Source organism: Dipodomys merriami, unplaced genomic scaffold (genome assembly GCF_024711535.1).
Source record: "Dipodomys merriami isolate MVZ:Mamm:240054 unplaced genomic scaffold, mDipMer1.0.p SCAF_16, whole genome shotgun sequence".
In the NCBI taxonomy this organism is placed as follows: Eukaryota; Metazoa; Chordata; class Mammalia; order Rodentia; family Heteromyidae; genus Dipodomys; species Dipodomys merriami.
Window position 1 is genome coordinate 21,837,706 of NW_027202937.1, and position 22,035 is coordinate 21,859,740.

General features: G+C 41.3%; 1 protein-coding gene across 7 annotated transcripts in view; it reads left to right on the forward strand.

The window, feature by feature from the left end:
* The window catches only part of Atxn1 (ataxin 1), a 414,394-nt gene that overhangs the window by 243,929 nt on the left and 148,430 nt on the right, over positions 1-22,035 (forward strand). For all 7 annotated transcript variants that reach the window (XM_070024519.1, XM_070024520.1, XM_070024521.1 and 4 more), the window contains one exon: positions 17,758-17,882. The gene's annotated coding sequence lies outside the window, so the exon portion shown is untranslated. The remainder of the gene's footprint in view (positions 1-17,757; positions 17,883-22,035) is intronic.

Sequence of the window (22,035 nt, forward strand, 5' to 3'; positions counted from 1 at the left end):
TGATGTCCTCAGCCTGGGCTTCATCTGGAGAAATGAGTTAGTTCTCTTCTACAAAGATGGAGTCAAGAACCACACAGAAAGAGGATCTCTTCTTATGGGAGAAAATGGGATTGTGTACCGTGGAGTGTACCAGCACACACCATTCCTTGGGTACGGGAACGAAAGCAGAGACTTTTCTACTTTTTCTGGCATGGGATATAACACAAAAAGATGCTTGAATTGGTTAAATGATCGAAGGGTTGAAATGTAGATAGCTCTGTGGTAGATCAGTTGTCTAACATGTACAAGGCCCTGACCTACAGCACTGCAACTGATGATGATGATGATGATGATGATGATGATGATGATGATGATGATGATGATGATGATAATGATAATGTGAAGAAGATGGAGGAGGGGGAGGAGGAGAAGGAGGAGGAGGAGGAGGAGAAAAAGAAGGAGCAGGAGGAGGAGGAAGAGGAAGGGAGGAGGAACCACCTTATAGTTGATATTCTGAATCACACTATTTTTGGGACTCTAATTTGCTTTCTTTAAATGTGGCTCTGCTAAGCATGCTTTGGGAATAGGACACTCCTAACAATGCCCACGGATCAGTTCTGGAACAGTATTTCAGAAAATCTAGGTACTCTGTAAATAGTCAGTTGCAGTTTTGTAAGGGACAAAGAGCTTTTTAAGCAAGGATGGCTTGTGTTTATATGCAATTCCCTTCCTCCTTGTATTGCAAAGGGAAATCTCATTGCTGTATTTAACATTCTATTTTAGTAGACTTCCAGGGTACTTAACCTCCCAAATAAAGCCTATATGCTTCCTTTTTCTTACTAACACTTTGTGGTTGGGATGGCAACCTGACCTAGTGATAGGACATGCACAAACAGTACAGATGCCAAGTCTTTCCATTCACCCAGAAGAAACCTTTTCCATGGTAGAAGAAACCTTTCTGGGTAGAAGAAATTCCAATGGTATGATGCTCTCTGGATAAACGTGACATGTGATTACTGGAGAAGGTTGATACTGGGCTACTGATATGTTGCATCTTGCAAGCAAAGACTGAGCGGCTGCCTTGGTGCCTCTTAATACCTGGATATAGCTGAGAAGATGAATTTAAATTGTGTCTGGCTCAGTCTGGCCCCTTGTTCAGTGACCAGGTCTCCTCAGAGAGTGTAGTGAGCACTATGAATGAGGTAGAAAGCATTAGCGATGATTCCAAGTTAAGAAATAGAAGCAGAGTAAAGGCCACAAAAACGGAAGTTGGGTTGCTGCACAATGGATGAGATAGACTCTTTCAATCACTAGAGCTAAATCAGCCACACAAAGTAAAAGAGTAGGCGTTTCAAATCTTGGGCTTTCAATCAGAGAGCTGTAGAGTATGGGGTACAGAAGGAAGTCAGGAACAGCTTCACGTTGGTGTCATTTTCATTGACCCATGGATCAACTTTCTTTAATTTCTCTGGAGCCACTGAAGATGAGCTGCCTTGTGGATATAACAATTACTTTCCTGGTCGGGGAAGAAGAAATGTTCACAATATCTTATATACTCATCCTATAGAAAATAAGACCTAGATTCTGAAGGTCAAAAATAGCAAACCATGACTCTCATACGTAAGCTAGGTATGGAGGATATACAGATGATACACAGGCTCTGCTCTTTAAAAATAAAAAAGGCATGCTTTTGGGAAGTCTGAGGAGTCCCAGCAGAGAAAGTTGGCCCTCAACACCGAGTCAATGTGAGTTTAGGAAAACATACAGGAAATTCGTTTTGAGCAACCCAAACTATTTGTTAGTACCTCTGCAAGCAAGCAGGAATTTCATTGACCACATGTCTCCACCACATTTACCACACCTCTTGGTAGAGGACATCTTGATGGTATAGATGAAAGGCCTGAGTAGGTGGAGGCCAGAAAGACGCGAAGAACCTGGTAATCCACATGAAGGTCATTATTCAGTGTACTACTTAAAATATACATGTGATCAACAGTTCTGGTTTTGCATAATGAAGGCGTTGTGGAGTTAGATGGTAGAATTGGTTACCCAGCATTGGGAATGGAGTTAACCCACTGAACTACACTGGTAAAAATGGTTCAGATGGGCGTCTGGAGTAGGATTGGTTGGAATCTATTGTAAACTTGTGTGGACATGTAACCATGGACTCCTCCCCCGGATAACTAATGTAAGTTAGTTTTTTTTAAAGTGGTAAATCTAATTTCAAACCTATGTATATAACATAGGCATGTTCCGATGAAACACAGGTTTCATAAAAATGCATCCAGTCTTGTCACCCATCCAGTCATCTTCATTCATTCCTCCACTTAACAAACATGAGTGAAGCCCTTCTTATGTGCTGCAGATAGTATTTCATGGGCTGAAAGCTTGATTGCATTCCTAAATATAATATAGGCTCTCTGTCCATGATTTCTTGCCTGTTCATTTAGAGGATGAAAGTCATATAAACCATAATTACTCAGCATGGTGGGGTATGAATTAAGTAAAATATGGAATTAAGTGAGCAGATGCAGAGTTGAGGTAGGGTAGCTTGATACTTAGCAAATGGAAAAGATATGGAGAAGAGAGATGTCCCAGGAACAGGTAGCATGGTCAGTGGCAGTCATCCATCATTGCTAAGGTGTCCTGAGTCTGGCCTTTAGAGTCTTGTGAGTTAGAAAAGAGCAGTCAAGAGGAATCTAAAGATTCTCTGGTGCCCTCATGGGTGGGGCTGTTTTCAGCAGTATTTGGTGGTGATGAATGACGCAGAGGAACCAGTATGGTAAAATAACCTTAATTTCACTTCTTTATGTATTCAATTACTATCTCCAATTTTGTTTAAAATGCAAGGTTCTGGCTGTAAAAACAACCACAACACTGCTGTTGCTGATGAGGAATCATTAAGTATGTGTTTTCCAGTTCAATATTTTGCATTCAAAGCCAGGTACCTTTCCTTCCCTCCCCACCACCTACTTCTGAACCCTATCTCAAGGTGAGGTGAAAAAATGACAGGATATTTCAGTGAACTGTTTTGTTGGGATGTGTTTAAGAATATGATTTAGAGATATTTTAGGCAAAATAATGTAACAAATGTCACTTGGCCTCATCAGCGTACACTGTTTACATATAGAGACTTATCAAAATGAAGCCTCCTCATTCCACTAACTGATGATAATAAAATATGGGGGAGGGTGGGGAAAAGATAATAAGCGAAACAAATCTGTATTAAAATGCTCAGTTTTAAAAGCAGATTCCCCAGTAGCTAAAAAAAATCATAGAAATATAAATTCTGTAACTTTCCTCTTAATCCTTTATTCTTCACTTAAAATTGGATCCAAAAGAAATACTTTTTGTTTTGGAGTTTCCTGCCTGTTTTTGAGACGTTCGATTTTATGATACCCTGTCTTAGACCTGGCTGACAACTCCAATTCTATATGTAGGATTGAAACTTGGTGGAAAATAACAGTTAATTGTACTTTTTTTAATGTTCAAAATGATATTCTGGGCAAGTCTTGTTTCTATATGGACTGCCGCCAGAATCCTACTGTTTTTCAATTTGTTTAAGTGCAACAGCTTAGACAACATATGTACATGTTCAGTTGAAGATAAAGGATATCATTATTTTTAGCCTATTACAAAGAAAACCACATTTTCTCTTAAATGTCTTGATCTAAAGTAATTTGAACACAATTTCTGTATAAGTCATTTCCAAGAGATTGGCTGTCAAGTGTATTTTTTTTCAAAGTAGCACTTTCCTGTAAGACCCAATGAGGCTTTGCAAATTGAGATATACTCTGAGACTGAAATGTGGTTGAAGATGTCAGGTTTTAAACAGCACTTTGAGAAGTAGTTAACTTAAAAGTATAGCAATTCAAAGCACGCTGAGGATGATTTTGAAGAGTAAAGTCTTGATATAGTGGGGGGGAGGTTGATAGATTCACTACAATTAGAAGACAAGCATCGACAATTCCCACTTGTGAAAACTTTTCTCCTCTAACCAACTTCTAATATTGACCTAAGAAAACCTCCATCAAATCTTCCCTCTTTGCCAGCACCAAAGTCTACTATTGTGAAAATAATTCCAGTTCCCTTATGTCATTAAACACAGCAATAAAATCACAACCCTTCTCTCCTTGTGTTTAGAAGAAGAATATAGATCTGTGAAAATGTAGACTGTGAGAATGTAGATTGGAGAGACTGAAATGTACTTCTCCCCCAAGCCTGGTGTATATGTAAAAGTCACATTTGTTTGAATCTATCACACAAATATCTCATGTTCTTTCTCAGCCTGAAAGAAGATGAGAAAGGGACTTCCTAGCATCAGTCCTCATTGCTGATATTTTGGGTTTTGTTCTGCTGCTGTCTAAAGTCTTGCTATCATACCCTATGCTTCAGTATTTGTGACAGTATAGATAGGGTACTTATATCCTCTACTACAAGAACCTAAATAAATATTAGAGTTTTTTTTGCATTATGTCTTTTGGCTTTACCGTTCCTACTTATTGTGCTTTATAATTCTTTCTAAGCACTAGAGTGATTCATAGATGTATAGACTGTTTCCTCCGTGTTTATTGTTTTCATACCACAATAAAGGTTTTTCATGACTGCCCTTTGCCAGTCTTACCACAATACTGGAGAGAGTGACTTTTCCCTCCTCGTCTCTTAAAAACCCTATCTGGGCATGTTGTGGGTGTGTTGCCATGTTTTCCTGAATTCATGTATTTCCTGTAAGCCTGTTTCCCTCTGTAGACACACACACACACACACACACACACACACACACACACACACACAGAGCAGAGGGCAAGGAAATTAAATGGTAAGGGTGGTACCTGCCATTGCTTTTCATGACTATACTGACAGTTGGCAGCTTACCATGGTTCGTTAAATTTTATTGACTTTATAATGTTAATAAACAATAGACATTCAATAGAAAACATACTTGGCATTTTGAATTTTGATCTTTCCCCAGACTATATGATCTCTCCTCTCCTCTCCTCTCCTCTCCTCTCCTCTCCTCTCCTCTCCTCTCCTCTCCTCTCCTCAGCACCAAAAGCAACCACAGCTTCCAGTCAGCCCTGGGCCTTGAGACTGGAGGAGGAATACCAACTCTACACTATGCTGTGTTGTTGAGCTAGGATGTTCCATAGGTTTCATGTGCTTTCAGCTTATTGTATTCTCCATTTATGATGAGTTTATCACAGCATAACCCTCATGTGAACTGAGGTGAGTCTGTGTGTCTCCCAGCCCAATGCTACAAGATAGGGCTAGACAGAAGTTGTGAAGTTGCTGTTCTCTTCGTTTATCTGGGCATCGAGTTGTATGGTCACTCTGAAAAAAGGTTGACTGTGTGGACATCTTGGAGAGAAGCTGCTTAAACCTTAGACTTTAAGCCTGGAGGAATTGTATTATAATCCATGCTCTACTACTTTCAAGTTCTATGATCTGGGACTCTTGCTTTAATCAGTCTCTGAGTTTGTTACCTCATCTGACATGGGAATAATAAACCTACTTTCCCAGGATTGCTGGGAAATGAGAACTGATAGGGGAAATTCTTGTTTTGTTACTTTTAATCTGAACCTTTAAGACTTTTTAAAACTAAAGGAAGACACCTCTCACGGCCTGCAAGCAGAGTTTGCTAACAAGATAGGCATTGCCCTTGAAGAGAGAGAAAAGAGCCACCTTGGATGATGGACTTTTATCATCAGTTCCCCTACCTTGGCCTGCAAGTTAAATTCCCCTGTGCTGTTTTCCCAAAGCCCTTTGCCTGGGGCACTTCAGCCCAGTCCAGTGGGGATCTCTGTGGGTGGAGTCAGGGCCAGTGTTTCATAAAGCTTCCCAGGGGATTATGATGTGCAGCCAGGATCCAGTGAGGATGCTCTGGGAGGAGTTGCAAGTCTCCAATTCTGGCATTGGTTGGGGGGGGGGGGGACTTGGAATGATAAAACCTGTGTTCTAGTCTTTTTCACTTAAACAGAGACTTGAACATTGGGTGAAAGGTATGTTCTTTCTGCTGGTCATATATGATTTAGTATAAATTAGATTATTACATTCTCTCCCAAGAGCCAATGTTCCTGATGATGGGTACTGGGCTGGGAAATAGGGCAGAATTTTTTAGCTATCTGAGGACAGGGGCTGTTCATTATAAGGGAGACAAAAGGAAAAGATCTTGAAGAACAGGAACTCAGTATTTCTAGGTATTTGTTGCACTTGGCAATTATCCTTATAAAAGTCCCACTCAAGAGCTAGCTGACTTCTCTGACTGCTCTTCTATAATTCTGGTGGGTTTTAGTTCTTGAAAATGTGCTTCACCTTCTAAGTGAAGGATGAGGAAGAAACCTATTCACTGTATTCACTGGAAACTCGAGACAGGCACTTCACACTCAAATGCCAGTTAAAATCATACATATATAGATATATATGCATATATATATGCATATATGTACTTTTGTTGCTGTTTTCTTTTTCCCCAAGAGAAAGGACTAAAACTACTCTCTAATCAAAATATCTCTTATTTCTTCTCAACAATTGGTGCTGAATATACCAGACATACACCATGCATACAAACACTAGACCCTTACTCAAATCATATACCAAAAAAGTTAATTATAAATCAATAACCTAAATGCAATAGCTTAATTTTTTTAATTAAAAATCTCTCAGAAGAAAATACGAGAGTAAATATTTCTGATTTGGGATTTGCAATGAATTCTTACATCTATTATTACCCAGTCAGCCTGGCAGACAAATCCAGGAGATTCTTATCTCCATTTAAGCGGCAAAAAGCTGAAAGTGGAAGTCTGGCTCAAATAGTAGAGCACCAGCTTTGAGCAGAAAAAGCTAAATGAGAGTAAAGAGGCCTGTAGTTCAAGCCCCCAATACTGGCCCTCCCCCCCCTCAAAAAAAAACAAGAAAAAGAAAGAAAGAAAAAAGAAAAAAGTGGTTAAGTTAAATGGAAGATTTTATTTCAAATGAATTTAACTTCCATTAAATTAATTAATTTTTAGAAACTCTTCTACTTCCATCTTTAATACCACATGCATGGTCAGAAGGCAGTCGGTTTTGCTAGGTTTTGTGCCATCAGGTATTTTTAGTGATTCCATCCTCTCTTCCATCCAATACCAAACTTCTCCATGCTCATCACAAAGCCATTTCCATGCTTATCACTTCCTTCCAAGCACATTCATTAACTTAGATCTCCAGTTTCCAGCACAGCCCAGAAAGCTCTCTGTTTGCCCAACTACCAGCTCAGTCACCGAAAAGTAACAGCCCAAGTTCCATCCAACTGAACTCACCTATCAAGTCCCCAAAGCACATTAAGTCTGAGTCCAAGGTGGAGGAATATGCACACCACTTCCTGGCAGGCACAGGCAAACAGCGCAAACACAGGGCAGGGGCGGGTGGGGAGTCACAGGTACAAAAATATAACTTGGTGTGAGAAGACACCAGACATTACTAGCAGAGTCTAAGTGCTTTAAACTCTGGGTAAGAGTTCTGATTGTCTTGATGATGATTCTTTGAGCCCAGAGTGGTCTGAAAACAGAAGGAAGTTACATTGCTGTATTACTCTCTTCATTTTCACTTTCTTTCTTTTTTTTTCCCCTCCTCTTTTTTTCTGCTGGGGTCAGCAGGAATGCAGGAATGGGAATCTTTTTTCTTCTTCTTTTTAGATCAGTCTTATTATGATTATGATTATACTGAAAGACCTGCGGGAGAGGGATGCTGAGATCTGAATTAAAAATAGCATTTTCTGTCCTCCCACACACAACACTTGAGAGCGCTGAATGCCTTTTCTAAATGCACACTTTCTGCCTGGCTGGATAAAAGAAGCTGTCACTTAATTTCCATAACGAAGTCATTCCCAGGAGAATTCCATTGTTTTAGCAATAGAATTTCTGTAAAAGGCCTCTTATTTTCCCTGGAAAAAAAAAAGGTAACAAAAATGAACTTTTGAAAGCTTATTCGACAAAACAATTAAGGAGTAAGATTTTTTTCCCCCTCTTCTTCTGATATGTTAGGAGTTGTAAGGGTGAAAAATCCCCTGAGCCTTGATGTAAGTCTAAACCCCTACATGTGAAAGTGGGGGGAGGGGTGAACCCCATTACTCTTTCTCCTAATACAGAGGCCTAGGCCTGAACTTGAGAATTTGTGTTCTGGAACCAGGTGCCTGGCTAAATAGTTGCTGCTGTTCTAAAAAGTTGAAAAGATTTCTCTCTCAAGAGAGGTAGGAAAGGCCTCATCTTCGGGGCTCCTCTGGGAATGGAGAGTCTCTACTTTCTGGGCTTTCACTTGCAAGCAAATTCGATGGGTCCACTTTGAATATCACTTTCTTGCTTTTTAATTCTAAGGGGGAAAAAAAGTGGAGGGAAAGGGGAGGGGAGAGGGACACTGCAGGATGCTCACAGCATAGAGAAATTCTTTGGGCATTTTTTAACAAAACACAATCATCAGGTGTTTTGATTGTGTTTCTGGACTCTGGAAACAACTCCCAGCTGTCTCTTGCCAAAGTGCTTTACTCAGAAAATATGCACGGCTATTTGTCTTGACAAAACAACATGTCTCAACATTTTGCGCTTCAAATTTTGTGGCAAGTAGTGTTTCCCTGTGCAGTGTGACTTGTAAGGGCTCAGACTAGCAAGTGAGCAGAGGTGTGAGCTGATGCTCACACTAAGGGACCTCCCCTCTGCTGCCCCCATTTCCCCATACGATGAGTATTTGTTCCAAATATGATTTTGAAATCTCACCTCCACATTCATAGAAAAAAAGGCTCATTGCATTTCCTAGCACTTACCTGGCACCAAGTAACCCACATCAAAGTCTACCTGCCTTTAGGGGTTCAATCTAGGTAATCCCTAGATTGAATGCCAAGTGCCATTCCTGTTACTTGGAGTTCACAGCTGAGACCATTGAAATCTCAGTTTTAAGCTAAAATCATTTACTTAAGCCTCCTCCAAAAAGAGAGACGTTTTGAATAGTGTCTTTGTCTACTGATCCTTTTGTTCAGATTGCATCAGAAAGTTGTAATACTTAAGGCAAGGAAGCAGCTACTTGAAATGGTATGAAAAAAAGAGGTTGTCCTGGCTTTTCATTTATTAAAAATAGGTGAGCAAGAAAAATAGGTTGACTTAAGTTGGTCTAGAAAGTCCCATTGGTCCCCCATTCGTTCAAACATGCAAAGTAGGGAAGGTAAAACTGCCAATGACTTTGAGTTGTAAAAAACAATTCTGCTTGTTTTCACCTTTAGTCACACAATAGTACTATAACCTCAAAAGCTGGAGATTATGGTCCTAGCCAGGCTCTTTGCTTTTGCATAGTAATGTAAATATACTCTGTGGGGGGGGGGGGGTGCGAGCGAGCAGACGTGCCAGTTCTGGGGCTTAAACTTGGTGTGGGTGTTGTCCCTTAGCATTTTGCGCAAAGCTAAAGCTCTATCATTTGAGCCATAGCTTCACTTTGAGCTCTTTGGTGCTTAATTGGAGCTAAAAGTCTGAGGAACTTACCTGCCCAGGATGGCTTCAAACCTTCATCCTCAGATCTCAACCTTTTGAGTAGCTGGGATTATTGGTTTGTGCAGCTAGCACTCGATGGCATGGTAATATTTTATTTTATCTTTTTAATGAAAGAAAGGAAGGAAGGAGTTATAGCTGCAGTTGGGTGCCTCCAGTGTGGTATTTTGAATGTCCTTGGGGAAGTATTACTCCTGTTTCTGCAGGCGGAAGCTGGGGCCAATTCTCCTCATTTTCTCTTCATTCCTTATTTGGTATTTAGTAAAGGCAGACCAAATAAAACAGTGTAGAATGCTATCCTATAACTCCTAATACCAGGGCCAATAGAAAATGAGAGGGAATTAGTTTACCATTTTTTTCTTTGGGAATTTTTCTGATTTTTTTTGTCATTTGAGAGAGAGAAAGAGAGAGAGAAGACAGGCTTTAGTGGCTCAGGCCTTTAATCCTAGCTCCTCAGGATGGTGAGATCTGAGGATCCCAATTCAAAACCAACCCAGGTAGGGAAAGTCTGAGACTCTTATCTCCAGTTAACCACGAAAAGGCTGGAAGAAGAGCCATGGCTCAAGTGGTAACACATCATCCTTGAGTGAAACTAAGGGGTAGCACCCAGGCCCTAGAACTCCCCCGACTCCTCTCCAAAAATAGAGCAGAAACTGAAATAAACTTAAACGTCAGAAGACATACATAGTTTCCCAGTGGCCTTCACTGCCTGAGACTTAGAAATGTGTTTGAAATGACTAAAGCAGGAAACATAAGCTATGTCCGCCTTCCCCTGCTTTTGCCCAGCCCTCAGCAACAGCCCCAGACTAAATGCTGACCTTTTCAAGCAAGCATGAATAAAACTCTTCTTTCCCTGGAGACTCCTAGCAGCCGAAGGGGCGTCACCCAGGAGCTGTGTAACCACAGTGTGGTCTCCTGGCTTCTTGATCTAAATTCCTTTGGCTCCTGGGCTCCTGGGCTGCCATGCCTTTTGGTGGATATCAGCCACCCCTGCAGGAACAGGGAGATAAACAAAGAAAGCCAGAAATCTTGAGGAAGGAGCACTGAGTCCTTACAACAACTTCCCAGAGACATTTATACCACTATTCAGATCAGATATTCTGCACCTGTCCATTCAACTTCTGTATCTATTTTATTCTTTTTGTGGGGAGGTAGGTACTGAGAATGATCTCAGGGCCTCACGTTTGTCAGGCAGACACCCTACTACTTGACACATTCCCCAGGTTCCTTTTTTGCACTGAGGCAGCCCAGGCTGAATGGGGCTACGGTCACATGCACATGGGCTCAGTGGCACATGCCACTGAGCCCAGCCATTGTACTTCCCTTACAGACAGGATAGCAGGCAGGCACTACTACACTCAGCCCTTGCTTGAGATGGAGACTCACCTAGGCTGGCTTCAATTGGCAATCATCTGATCTCTGCCTTCCCAGTAGCTAGGATTACAGGCTTGACTCGCCACACCACGCTCGACTCGTTTTATTCTTGACATGCTGAACATGCTTTTCTTTGCATGTGTAATAACATTTCACAGCACACTGTGCCCAGTGTCATTAAAGAGGACACACACATCCACACCTGCAGATTTTCTCCTTACCGTTGCGTGATAAACCATGCTAATAACGAGAGATGTAGAGTGGGTCAGTGTGAATTTGACTTTTTTTTTTTTAAAAGAAAAGCTTTCATCGTCGAAGTTTTTCAGCGTATTTATCTGGTTTTATGATCTTTGGACAGGTACTAATTTTACGTTTGATTCCCTGATCACAAAGCAGCTAATATGTACAGAAAAGTATAACCTCGCTAGCCAAACATAGCTATTTCGAAAGAGGTTTTTATAATGGGAAACTCACAAATCACCGGGTCCTGATTAAAGGGAGAGCGTGTGACCTGATGAGTGCATCTGATGCATCAGAATTCCTTCAGTGTCCACTTCCATCCTATCTTTGATCTCCCCTCATTTTCTCTGAGATCTGGCTCCCCTGCAGATGGCTTTTCCTGTGGAAAGAGGATATTTGGCCCATTGTAGCTGCAATTTCTGTCCCCATGTGAGGGAGCGCAGGGTGGGTAGAGGGATCAGCTCTACCCTGGGGGCTCCTGGAAGACAGCTTTCTCCTACTCTGCAGTTGCCTACGGCCTTGATTGCTTCTCTTTCTTTCTCAGAAAGAAAATACACAGACTCAGCTTCAGCCCTGAGTGGGAAACAGAGGGCTCTTACTGAACATTCCATTGATTGGCTGTTTTATTGGCTTAGGCAGTGATTTTTCTCCAAGTCACTCAGAGGGAGTTCTGGCCCGAGGAAGAAGGAAACTTGAGGACATATCGAAGTGAAAACAAAATGCCACGTTCTTCAGTTAGTCCACAAGAATTTATCAAGGGGTTGGCATTTGCAAGAACCCTCTAAGGCACGCCCCCCACCAAAATGGCCAGACTAGCCAGACCTTGGTGACTCATGTCTGTAATTCTAGCTACTCAGGAGGCTGAAATCAGAGGATCGCAGTTCAAAGCCAACTCAGGCAGGAAAGTTTGGAAGTTCCTAAGACTCTTATCTCCAATTAACCACACACAAAAAAAGCTGGAAGTTGAGCTATAGATCACGTGGTAGAGCTTTAGCCTTGAGCACAAAACCTCAAGGACAGCACCCAGGCCCTGGATTCAAGCCTCCAACCTACACACACACACACACACACACACACACACACACACACACACACACACACACACACACAAACACACACACACACAGACACACACACACACACACACACACACACACACACACACACACACACACACACACACGGCTCCTCCTTCATGGAATGGTCCACAGTCTTCCCAGGGAGATGGCACCTAGTTTAGTTTAGGATAAAGAATAAAATGGCATGTGACCTCTGGGAAAGAATCAAATAGGTAGGAGGTCACATGCTTTAAAAAAAAATGTGATGATTGAGAAACTTGTCACATAGAAGAGTGAAGGAAAGGACTGTGGGAAAAATGAGATATGCACTGGACTTGGGAGGGCTGGTATGAATTGTGACAAATGGAGTTGGAAACATGAGGACGTTAACATGAAAGTGTGGCTGGTATTGACCACATGAGGGAAAGTAAGGAATAAAGTTGGACATTCATAAACAGCAGCTTGAGGAAAGACCAGAGTCCAGGACACTTTATCTCACCTGATAAAGTTAGGCACACCAACTGTAATTTCTTTATATGAACATTATTTGCCTTGGGACTTTAATTGTACCTGAAAAATACCTTTACAACATCAGCACAGAGATTAGTGTTTTATTGAATCACAGAGGAAATGTGTGTGTATGTGTTTGTGTGTGTGTGTATGCGTGTGTATGGACATCTGGGGATTTGTCAGTCTTAGATTTTATCTATCACAACCATTACTAACAGCTTCAAGCATAAATTTAACATTTGACATGGCTGGATCTATGGGACTTTGCTTGTCACCAGGATCCTGGTGTTTGAGATTTGGTGTCTAAATGTGGAACCTCATTCTCAAATAGGCTTTTCTCATGCGGTGGTAAAAACAGCCCCTGGCTAAGTCTAGTAAAGAAGAGAAACAGGATGTAACTACTGGGGATACTGACCATGTTCAGAGAAGTTGGCCAGAATGGGAACTCAGGAAAGACCATTGTATGTACAAGGTAGAAAGCTATCCTGGCTTTTTAATCAAAATAATTTGCTAAAACATTAAAAAAAAATAAGTGTTAGTGCTGGGTGCTGATGGGTCATACCTTATAATCCTGGCTTACTCCAGAGGTTGAGATCTAAGGTTCAAGATTCAAAGCCAGCCTGTGCAGGAAAGCCCTTGAGATGCTGATCTCTGATTAAAAATATCAAATAGCCAGAAGTAGAGCTGTGACTCAAGCAGTAGAGCACAAGCAAAAAAGCTCAGGGACAGCCTCCAGGCCCTTGGTTCAAGGCCCAAGACCTGCTCAGAAAACAAATGAACAACAACAACAAACCACCAAACTATAGTGATAGAAATTAAACTCCAAAGCTTGAAAAGCTGTTAGGAATTGAAATACTAACTGGAATTTCTACCATATTTTCATCCATTTTTGCTGAGCAATGAAAGAAAGGTGACAAGCCATCTGAGCCTGAGGAAGGCCTTTCAAGAAGAGCAGTGGTTGAGTATTTTGTGGGCCAAGAAGTTTCTAGATGAAAGGAACAAGATAGGAAGGGATGGGGATGGGGAGGGGGGCAGGTATAGGTCAGACCTGACCCCACCAAGAGCTGGAGTCAGTAGAAAATGGATTAAGATCTCAAGTGGGGCAAGGAGAGGGTCATCAGTAGAAGCTTTTCTCTAGATTTGACAGCTGTATTTCAAACACGTGGGGCTTGCTATTTGTTTTAGTCATTTCTCATTTCTCTGGAATAAGCAGGTATCATCCCCCATGTAGTCATTGTACAATGATGGACTGTATTCAACAGATCCTCCATCTCTTTGTCTGGCTGTGTCACTGGCAGGAAGATGGTTCTCAAACCCAGAACCTCCATCACCTGGGAACTTGTTAGGAACATGGATTCCCTGGCCTGATCTCAGGGATTTCTCCAGTGGAAATTCTGAGGATGTCTCCCATTAATCTGTGATTGTTTTTAAAGGCTCCAGCTGCCAGCTTTCAAATGAGAACCATTGCCTCCTAGACCCCACTTGTCCTCAGGCAGGGTGAGGTTTTCAGTAAAAAGGGAAACAGAATCAAGAATATGAGTTCCTGCTGATGAGGAGGTGGAGGGGTGGCGGTATCAATCGTGGAGGAACCTGGCAGCTATTCAGAAGCCACTAAGGACTAGAAGAGGAAGGTGTTAGAAGCACAGAAGCAAAAAGGCCGAGTTGTCATTGTCTTCAGGCTTGTGGAAGGCTTCCATTGGACAAAAGGCAGCATGGCTTCATGTCCTTGGACAGTGGAGAAAGGTGTGCATGGTGGGGGGAGGCAGGGAATGATAGTTGTACAGGCATCATTCCTGTCTGGCAGAGGTTAAGTTTCAGAACTGGTCTTGGATGTGGATCACTGAATTTAGAATCAGGCTCTTCCATTCGACATTTGGAGCTTGCAAAAGAAGGGCATGGCAAGATTTCTTTCATAGAAGGCTTGGCCTTGAGACTTAAATAAATCCAGTGGCATATAACAAGGCAGGATGACAGTGTGCTAATTGAAAAGGGCCTTGGGTCAGAATGTGTAGTAAAGACTACAATTGCTGTAGGCAGTCAAGAAGTGGAGAAATTGGTACAGTGTCACTTTTTCCTTTGGACAGAGGGTGAATCTATCAGCTTGGCATATTTCCCCAAGTCTGATGGCAAAGTATTGATCAATTTGGGCTAGATTTTTTTGTTTGGGGCATTTTTTTTTTCTCTCTGGGTTGGCTAAGGTTTGTTAAATCTGCCAGGTTAAAGTGAAGGGTTGTATTGGAAGACTTTGTACATGCACTGTTGTTCGTGTGTTTGTTTGCATGCAGAGTAGGAGAGACAGTATTTTATCCTGGGTGTCTTAAATGGAAAGAGACTCAGAGAAGCATAGTTTCACTTCAGACAGCCTTTCAACATAGGAAAGACATAAATGAGCCTGCCTGAGGGGGCGTTTGTTTTGTAGGGTGAAGGATGCAAATTGCTTATTTTCCCTAGTAGAAGCCATCTCTGGGATGGTAGGAATACGAAACCACTGCAGATGAACAAAGCTCTTCCATTGCCTTTTCCATCTTTGCATCATGCTCTCCTGTGGGTGGGTCATCAGATTCCCCAAACTCAGAACCATGAAAGAAGGCTAATAGACAGTGAATGCAGGAGAGAACTATCCTCATGGCCAAGGGGAAGTCAGAAGCTTTGGAAACTACACAAAGGTACTAGGATTGTTTTCCCCAGAAGTTTGCATGCAGTGTGGTCTGGTGTTTGCTTTTTTTTTAAATGGTTTTTCCAGCTGTGCACCACAGGTATGAAGACAGCTTGATGATGAGGTAACTTGGGGAGCATTGCGGGGCAGGGCACTCCTTTCTAGTCATAATAAGTACAATGCCTGTGAGCAAGGGTGTTCCCCTGGCAGAAATAACTACTGGTGATTGTCCTGGGGTCCCAGAAATCAGAAGAATCATCTCCCATTTCAAGGTATTAAAAATAGTCGTTGCAGCTGTACACCAGTCACTCACACCTGTAATCCTAGCTACTCAGGAGGCTAAGATCTGAGGATCACAGTTCAAAGCCAGCCCAGGCAGGAAAGTCTGTGAGACGCTTATCTCCAAATAACCACCAGAAAACCAAAAGTGGTGCTGTGGCTCAAGTGGTAGAGCACTTGCCTTGAGCTGAAGAGCTGAGGGACAGCACCCAGGCCCAGAGTTCAAGCCCCACAAAACAAAACAAACAAAAAACAGTCATTGCTTGTATCTTGATAGAGGAGTCCCAGCTGAAATGTCTCCCCTAAAATGGAATAATTATTTCTTAAATGCAGGCCACCTGCTCCACCCACAGGCCGTTTTCTCTTTCTAGAAACCTAAGGTTGGTTTGTTAACTTTTTGTAAAGTGAGCCTTTTGTAGTTTCTCCTTCCAAAATAAGGTTATCCCCAGTGATAATAAATCACAGTTCTTACTTTTCCATTATTCTACCTAACTAGTTTCCAATCGTATACAAAAAGCCATATGCTAGGGTTTTTAAATGTCCCTCTTGATTCAAGAAGTTCCTTGACTCAAGACAGGGATCTGACATTGTTCAATGGAACATAGTCTGGTGGATATAGTTGCATGAACACTCTATTCAGTGAATGGTTAATAAGGAAGCACTTGGTAAATTGGATTCACTCTAAAAGTGGTGATTAATTATACAAGAAGCAGACACCTCTACCCTCCCTTCTGTCCTAATTTTGTCTCTCCCTTTCTTAAAATATATTTTGAGGTATGCTTGTCAGGGTTCTAACAATTCCAAATCTAAGATTTGCTATTTGTCATTCTTGCCTGGTTTTGAGTAAGGGACAACTTTTTTTTTCACTCTTAGGAAATAGTATTTACTTCACCCACAGGGCTAAGACTACAACTCCCACTACAACTCAGTGCATACTCAAGACTGTGAAGGGACAAAGCTGAACCTGGATAAGTTATATGGAAAGCAAACAGGATTCTAGCCTAATAAAGTGTGTGGCTTCCATCATTCCCAAAAGTACTAATAGAAGTTCTTGTTCCTCAAGCATGCTCTGGAGTCCACAAGGCAAAATAACTCAGTTATTCTGGACTGGAAGCAGATCTTCCTGGGTTCATCTTAAAGAGGGAGAGAAAAAAAAATATCAAGAAATCCAAGTGTGGAAAATATTCCTGATTAGTCTATGAATCGGCCTTTTCACTAAAAGCAACAAACCTTATCCAGACCTTTCCAACGGGGCTTTGGTGTGCCACCTCTGTGTCTGTGTGTTACCTTTGGTGGTGGTTGGAAATGGCAGGTGGCCAAGTGGAAAATTTCACAGCCCTGCGAACATTCAGAGCACAAAACAGTGCAAACCTGAAATCCATCAGATGGCCCAACTAGCCGTGAGCTTGCCTTACTCTGTGCCTCTTCCCCTTCACCTCACCCTATTCCTTCCCTTTCTTGGGAGATTTCAGACATTTGTGATCCTATTCTCCTCTCCCCTGTCCTGTAGCACTGTGCATTTGTACCAATATCTGGGTGCTCCAGGGAGAGATTATTGTTGAAGAGCCAGCCAGAGCTGACTGTTCTATTCTCAATCCATGCTCAGTACCAGGCTCATGACTACTAAGAATATTGTGCTGTCTGCTTGGGAGCTGGAAAGATCACAAGAGCGATCTTATTAATCCTCCTGGAACTCTGTTCAGTATGGAAATGGCAAAAGGTGGTTGTCCTTTCTCCCTTTTCCCAAAGTGTAAAATCAAGTGGCTTATTTTTGGATTTTGTTTTTCATGGTGCTGGGATGGAACTTAGGGCCTCGCACATTCTTGGCAAACCACTGAGCCTAGCTGCACCCTCCAACCCTAAGTGGCTGCTTTGCAGGCTGTGTGATCAAGTTGTAGCTCAGCCAGGATTGTGTCTGAAATACCCAGAATTGGCTTCAACTTTATGGCATAGAAAGAAAAGAAAAAGGGTTGAGGGGTGGCTATGTCCTGTTAGTTTTCTGAGGCAAGAGAAAAATAAATACAACATCTCTCTATTGGAAATGGTCTTTGGTGAATTATCAGTTCATCTGATTGATCTAGTGGCTTCATTTGCTGAGCTAATGAGTAATTCAATAATGCACTCACCTATTTATTTTCCTTTTGTTCTCTGCTAGGAATTTCTCGCTTTTCTGTACAAGGAAGGAAGAATAGACCAGACCCCAAAGCCCCGGCTTCTGTGGGAAACTTCCATGGTGAAGTACAAGCCAACGCTACTTGGGAACCGTGAGCAGTGAATGTTGTAAGTTGACCCAGAGCAATTGCTCTTCATCTGCAGAGGCTTGCCTTGTAAGAATTTGTGAATCATTGGCTGCAACCCAGCCAGGGTGATGAGGGGTGTTAGCAGGAACTCTAGCTGATCATCTAATTAATTCCTTATTTTAGAAGAGGAGTTTCTGCTTGTGTTTGCTATGAACTTGCCTTTCTCTCAGCTTCTGAACCCTGCTCATTAGTTCTGGAATAAAAGAGTGGAATTCAGTGATCTCTTTCATTGGAGGAATACCTGTTCTGCTGAGACAGCTAATACTGTCATTTTGAGCAGCCTCTGAAGGGGTTATTGCCGTTCTTTTAGGTTGATGAATAGACTGAGAATTGGTAACCAGGATTTTCATCCTACTAATGTTCTTTCTTATGTGAAACTTTGAATGGGAACACCTTTTTTCTGGGCCTCACAATCTTGAAGTATGCAAGTATGAGCAGTGACTTGTGGTCCTCATTCAAATTTTCTTATTTTACTGACTTTTATGAAGCTATTTTCCATTTTGAGAGATTAGCAAAAGAAAGTCAGATGAATGTTATTGAGATGTTTTAATATCAGGTAATTAACAAGATGACCCAATGTCAAAGAGCTCCTTTTCTATGAAACTTTAAGGGGGTTTTCCTAACTCTTCCACTTTTTGGAGATTTTACCTCTTTGCTAGACAGAGTTATAAATAAGTTTTAGAAGAGTGTTGATTAGGAAACAATAGTCACAGGAAATGGAGTTTGGCCACTGAGCACCTTTGAGAAATAAATACTTTCTTCAAGAGCCAATTTCAACCTGGTTTTTCTGTGTTTGGTGTGTGTCTAGGCTAAACAGAGAAATTATAGTTTTGTAATATGTACGGATACTTTTATATGTTACTATGTGTATATATGTATATATGTATCTTCATAATTGATAATCACTGACTTTGTGCAGTTGCCCATAGACTATAAAAGGCAAGATAGGGCATATATGAGAGAGAAAAAATATAACAAACAGAAAAATTTCTGCTGAAAAGTTTGGCTTTTTAAACATTTGAATTAGACTATGCCTGGGCATCCATATTCCTTGAGGGTTAACTATTAATATTGAAATATGTATTGAAAATTTGCCATTGCCTTACAGTTAGACAACAGGCAAGTATTTTATATGTTTCCATTTGTACATATAATTATCTTGGTTCTAATGGAAATTATATCGCTTCTGGGATCAGTGGATCAGAATTCTAGGTCTTGCCATTAAGGTCAAGTATATTTATGATTCTGAGCAAGTCATTAATCCTCAAAATGGTATTGTAAAATTCTGTATGTTGCTATGTACTTCGTTCAGAGAGCATTTGACCTTGGCTGAGGCTTCCCAAAGGAGCAGAACATTGTGTAGGCATTTGAATACTTACCAAAAAGCTATCTCTTATTGTAAAAGTTTCTATCACTATCAGAGAATAACTTAGGACTTTGTTGGATTTGAGAGCTAAGAGGTTTTACTAGAAAGTCTTTTTCCCAGTTGAATAAGTGTTGGGATGATAATATTGTGAAGGTTTATTTTTTAATCCCAGGAAACACATGTATTACAGATAAGAGCTATATGTCTCAGTTTTCTATAATCAAGACAGTTTTGTTTCAAATCTGATGTTCCTTTTTAACTATTGCTTTGAAGTGCTCATGTTAGACCTCAGACATTAAGTGAGGTTTTCAAAGAAGTTCTGAATTGTAAACTTCCTAAGATGCCACATGGCCAACTTAAACTCATTTTAGAATCCTTCTGTCATGAGAAAGAGGAAGAGAATACTGAATTTCAGTGAGCTTCTTACAGGTACTAAAGAGTTTTCAAAACAGTACTACTTCAGAGGGAAGCTCCCAATTTTCTTAATACATTTTGATATCAGTAAACTGTTCTAATCTTGGCACAATCTTCTTACAACATGAGATTTTTCTCTAGATCTGATGTCTTGAGTATCTGAAGGTCAAGTTCTCATAGGGACAGTATGAAGCAAGAGACTGGTAACTTTCATGGAACACGTGTTTGTACATAGATGGGGCATGGCTGAGGGTGTCTGGGCATGTAATACTCATAGCAGATGATTGAAATACTGTAGACTGCACCCCAGATCATTACTCACTGCATCAACTCCTTTCTGTGGGTTGGTATCATCTCTCACATCTGTCATCAACTTCTCCTAACAGATGGCCTTTGCCATGAAGGTGTCTCAGATGTGGTATTCTGTGTGAGAAAGGAGCAGAAGTGAAAATGAACGAGTCAGGAGACCTAGGTTGTGCACATGATGCTGCAGGTGGCCATAGAACTGTGAGCCATGGTACTCTGGGGCCCATGGGAGGATGGGCAGCAAGAAAAAAAGATACCTCTGCTGTTGCTTCCACTCTCTATGTCTAACATTGCATAAGGTGATGAAGCACATTGGACCCTCCTAGAAATCAGTGATTGGTCATGATCTCATTTACAGTTGCTTCTAATACATTACCATGAAATTCTTTCCATAATACTTTCCTGTGGACCATATATAAACCTACAAGTATCTGTTTGAGAGCCTCTAAGAATACCATTTAGTGTTTTTGAGTTTAAGGATCTGTATTCATTGATCATTTTGATAATTAAACAGGAGCTCTATAGTTGTACTTTCCACCCCCCCTCTCTCTTTTCTATCTCTCTGTTTACCTGCAGTGCTGAGGATTAAACTCAGATCCTCCAACCTGTTAGTCAAGTGCTCTACCAAAAAGCTATGTCTCCATTCTGAGGTTTACTCTTTTTTTTTTTTTTTTTTTTTTTTGGGTCCAGTTGTGGGGCCTTGAACTCTGGGTTGGGCACTGTCCCTCAGCTCTTCAGCTCAAGGCTAGCGCTCTACCACTTGAGCCACAGTGCCACTTCTGGCTTTTTTGCTTATGTGGTGCTGAGGAATCGAACCCAGGGCCTCAGGCATGCAAGGCAAGCGCTCTACCACTGAGCCACCTTCCCAGCCCCCTGAGGTTTACTCTTAAACGACTACTATAATATTGTTCAGCGCTGAGCAAGGGGATTGGGATCTTGTATTTCTGGCCTCAGCTTCCCTAAATGGTTTTCTTTGGCCTTATTAAAGCTATTTTGCATGATCTATATGCAGTGGCATCACTTCACCTCTCTCCATCTTCTCCTTTTTTCCTTCTAAGCATTTTACATGTTATATTTTGGCTATCATCAGTCCCCTAAAGTAGACTGCAAGCTCCAGTAAGATGGGGATGTTCTTTATTGCTATTATTTCCTGGTGAATCCCTAACACCTGAAATCCTGCTTGGTCCAGGAAATACTTGTCCAGTGATTATCTAGGGATAGATAGTGCATGTTTAGCCTTGTCTTATATGGGCCTATGCCATGAGGAAAAAAATAGATAAACCATGTTCTCATGAGAACTCCTTGAGTCTAATAACAGTTTGATGAGGGTAATGAACAGATGACATGGACAGGCCCAGTCTTATTTTCTTTTCCTTAAATTTACTCTATGATACATGCAAATAAATATGCGAGAGGAAATGATTTGTTTAAGAAAGAAAGTATGACAGAAATATCAATAGAGCGTGGGGATTTTTTTCTGATACTTTTAAAAACTTCTACGCTCTCCCCTTTTCCATCTGAGTGGTTTGTGGTCTGTGAGCAACCTGCCCAGGCATCCTGTGACCCATGGTGCTTCTGTCTTCTATCTTATCTCTCCCACCTTTGAGCTCCTGGTAATTCCCAAAGTGGGCCTGGACCAGAAGTGCTGTATCTACCTGGAAGTTGCCTTCCTAGAAAAATGACTGGCTGGTACTTCATCCCAGTGCTGGGCTTGGGAAAAAGAAACTGTGTGCTAGTACAAAGTAGGCCTAGAACTTCCTGTATGAACAAGGGGTAGTTGACAAAAGCCTTCATAAGAAGACAACCTATTGCCTTGCTCTCAAGGACCATGGGAATAAGGGTGTCAGTGATTTTTCTGTTTATCAACATCCCCCCCTTCTCAAAATACCTGCCCAGCAGGTCAGAATGAGGCCATCTTTAGGAAGAAATGGAAAATACAAACACTGCTCTGCCTGGATGAGTAGTATTTTTCTGTCTTTGTAAACAGAAGTTTTGAGAACATGGGACTTGGATTTCTACTTCCAAGAATAAAGGAATTATATGCGTA